The sequence below is a fragment of the Sminthopsis crassicaudata genome, chromosome 2 (genome assembly GCF_048593235.1).
Source record: "Sminthopsis crassicaudata isolate SCR6 chromosome 2, ASM4859323v1, whole genome shotgun sequence".
Taxonomy (NCBI): domain Eukaryota; kingdom Metazoa; phylum Chordata; class Mammalia; order Dasyuromorphia; family Dasyuridae; genus Sminthopsis; species Sminthopsis crassicaudata.
In genome coordinates, this window is record NC_133618.1 from 186648560 (window position 1) to 186652502 (window position 3943).

General features: G+C 33.7%; 1 long non-coding RNA gene across 1 annotated transcript; it reads right to left on the reverse strand.

Annotated features, from left to right (window-relative positions):
- Positions 1–1168: 1168 nt before the first annotated feature.
- On the reverse strand, positions 1169–2990 carry LOC141553338 (uncharacterized). The gene is made up of 2 exons (XR_012485407.1): positions 2934–2990; positions 1169–2463 (listed from the first exon to the last, which is right to left on the reverse strand). It is a non-coding gene; the product is annotated as an uncharacterized LOC141553338 (long non-coding RNA).
- Between the last annotated feature and the right edge of the window lie 953 nt (positions 2991–3943).

The window sequence follows — 3943 nt, forward strand, 5'->3', positions numbered from 1 at the left end:
CTGTCTAAAATCAAGAATAAAAGTTCCTGGGGTAGAACCTAGATGGTTTGAGTGAAACCAGAAAGTTGCTCCAGCTTTCTCAGTTTTCGTCAAAAACCACATGAAACCAAACCTCTGAACAGAGTTTAATGGAATGAAACCACTCTCTAATTCAAAATATATTGGAAATACCTCAAGAAAGGTCAGTCTCACTGAGTTGAAAGGGGTATTCAGCCCAGCCCAGATGATGTTTGGGAAAGCCAGTGATAGGTTTTTAATCACAGTAGATCAGTAAGTGAGACCCTCAGACCTGGTTCAGTAGCTGGGCGGACCAGTGAGGAAGACTCTGTATCCTTTCTTCTAGTAGGTTGACTTTTTTAAATAATGTTTTTTTTAATGGTTCTTTTTTGTTTGTTTTTAAGTTTTTCTTCAAGTTCACTCATTTGATTTTTAAAGTCTTTTTCAAGTTTTTCTATAAATTCTTTTGGGAAAAGTAGCTATTTGATAGGAGAGGGTTTTTTGTTTTTTTTTACTACAATGTCCTCCTTTGAAGATGAATGTCAGTCTTCCTTATTCCCACAATAAGTGTGTATAGTCAGATTTTTTTTTCCTTTTGCCTGCTCATATTTTTATAAGAGCTTGTTAGATAATCACTTTTAGTCTTGTGGTAGTAGAGGATAGGGTATCTCTACACACAGGTTTTCCTTCAGTTCTCTCATCTAGCCTAAAACCCTAAATCAAGAACTCTGCTCTCCTATAAGTCCCTGCCACCAGCAGTATTCCTGCCCCACTGCTTCTACATTCACTCGGCTTGTGCTAGTTCCTTCTTGCTGAGGGCTATCTTAGCAGCATAACTAGGTCTGATATTCCTTATCATCAGAAATTACCTTAACCTTCCCCATTAAAAATGGGTCAACTCCCCACACTGTTTAGAAAGTGAGAATTTCTGTAGTTGGGTCTAAAACTACCTTCCAAACAAACTCACCCCAGAGCTCACTACTTGTGTTTTCAAAGAAACTACCCAGGAGGTATGGAAGTATGTACTCTGCACAGAACCCAAATCTCTGTCCTGGTATCTTTCTTCAGATGTCAGACTGTATCAGGAGAACCACTGTTCTGACTAACTCCTATTTATTTTTAGTATCCTGAAGCACAGTATATTCTCAGCCTTTAGAATTAGATCCTCACCTTCAAATTAATACAACAAGCATTTATTAAGAGCATATTATTGAAAAATCACTGTGATGGAGACACACAAAAAAAAATACTATGATCACTCTTATTGCTAATACTTATTAGTATGATAGTATTTGTATAGTTATTTACAAATATTTTCCCTTTTTATCCTCATAACAAGTTTTAGAAAAGGATATTGCAAATACCACCTCCCCCTTTTGCAGATGAAGGCTCTTAAGAAGAGAGTAGTTATGTGACTTGTTGTAGGTCACACAATTGTTTAATATCTAAGGACAAATATTCCTGGTTTCAAGTCTATTCACTATGCAACTTAATTTTAGAGAAAAATAATCCTTGCCCTCAGACAGATTATGTTCTATCTTCATTGAGTAATGTCAAAGCCGCATTACAAGAATACTCTCTGTCAGTAGTAAGACATTTTTTCCCATATTACGTCTATATTCATTGAGACCTGAGGTCCCCCATTCATAAAAATAGGAAAAGTTTTGTCCCATTCACAATGGAGGAGTTCAAAGATCTTAATTTTTTCTTTCCTTCCTTTCTTTCTTACTTTCTCCCCCTTTATTCCTTTCTTCTTTCCTTCCTTTGTCTCTCCTTCTCCCCTACCCCATCTTCCTCTTTCTCCTATTTTTGCCCTCTCTCCTTTTCTCTCCCTCTTTCTTTCTCTCCTCCTTTTCCTCTCTTTCCCTCTATAATTCTCCTTCTTTTTCTCTCCCTTCAAGTAATGGACTATCCTTTTGGTCCAGCTCCTTCTAGCTTGAAAAGCTTTATCACAGTATCTCAGATTTCTGTTTCCCAAGTGGATTTGAGTTTTGGAGAATACAAGACATGAAATATGCATTGTAGAAAATGTATCAAAGCAGTGAGCAATCCATATGCAAAATCCCAAGCTGAAGATTTTAACTGTCAAAATCAGATACAAAGCAATTCAAAAGAGAAAAAAAAAAAAAATAGGACCGTGAAGCCACAAAGATGTTTTTCAGGTCTCCTTCAGAGTCTTATAAATTGTTCTAACAAGTGCTCCAGGGTGAAGCTTAGTACACCAAGTTGAAGACTCAGAGCATTCTTTTTACCAAATCTGGGGAAAAATACAACCTACTTTAATTTGGAGAAGTGAAGAAAAAAATAGATTGCTTTATGATATATTTTGGTATAGTTATAATTCAAAACTAACAGCCATCCTTAAATTGACTCAGTTCCTTTTACAAACTATAATTCACTCTTCAAATTTCCGTTTCTTTTCCAAAGCATCAGATAGGTATTATTAATTGATTGTAGGCACCTTCTCTGTTAAAAAAAAAAATTGCAAAGGTCAAACTACCATCTCATTTCACGATTTTGAAATAAAATTCTGCTTTCATTTAGGCTTATAAAGTCATAGAATCAGCATTAAGGACTACAAAACACTTTTTGCTCATTGAATCAAATTTACTTAATTAAGGAATGAAGGGAAGGCGGAGAGACATTAAATGATTTTCCATGGATAATACCATGTAGCCAATACCAAACTTGGATTTTGAATTCAAGTCTTTAAGCTCCAAATGAATTTGGAGCTTAATCTATAACTTTCTGTTATAGATTAGTGAAGAGAATTCTTCTTTAAAAGTAACATTTCTTTCTTAAGCTATATATAAATGTATATATATAAAGCTCTTTTTCTTCAGTCTCATTTATATATTTTCTTGATAGTGATGCCAAAAATCAAATTAAAAGAAAACAGCAACAACAAACACTATCTACCTAGACAAACCACTTACATGATAAAATATTCATGGTTAGAAGCCTCACATTTTAGATGACCCTTGGGAATTATACCTGAAAAATTGAAAAGAAAGGTTAACCCTTTCACTTTTTGATTAAAGTTATATGTTGATTTGTTACCTTATTCAGGTATTTGGAGAATATTAAGATTTTTTAATATCTTTAAATCATTTATCTGATTAAAAAACAAGAAAAACACATTCATGTATCTCAGACAAACTCCCTATTTTGACATTACAGGCTAATTTCAACATAGATTGCAGGTCAGAAAATTTTGGTTTTACAAATACCTGCATGCCTTCTTTTTCCATTTGCCAAATTAAGACAATTGGTCACTGAAAATCACTAAAGCACCTTCTAGTTTTAAAACTCTAACCTGTAATTTCTAAGTTCACTTTCTATTACTACTACATCTACTATTTTCCAACACTTCATTACATAAATTCATCCACACATGATTTTTTTTTCCGTACATTCCTACCTCTCTCTCACATTCCCATTCTATGTCCATAGTGCTTAATTCTTTCCATCTTTTGTGGTAGAGGTTTATGTTTTATTTTGTTATATAACATTAGCTGACTAACTTAGGCCATAGTGATATTTCTTGCCTCAGAATATCTATAAGATTTGATCCTATTACTCTTAAAAATGATCATGAATGATTTGCATTTATGCATTTACATCTTCAGGAGTTTGTGGGGTTTTTTTGTCCTGCTTCACTATATTGTAATATAATGAAATTACAGCTTACCTCCAAAATCATAGAACTTAGTAGATAAACTGTTGGCCATTCAGTCTGAAAACGTCAAGTATTTGTGCAAAAAGAAGAATATAATTTGCAAGAGTTAGAGTATAGAGAAAAATTTAAAAACATAAGTTAAGAAATGGAACAATTTCAAGACTAGGTATCATTTTATTAGTCTTCATCCTTCTTGATATCCCTGGATTATTTGTTCTTCTCTCTGAATTTTCTCTTCTCCCTAAGCATCAAAAAGATCATTCTCTC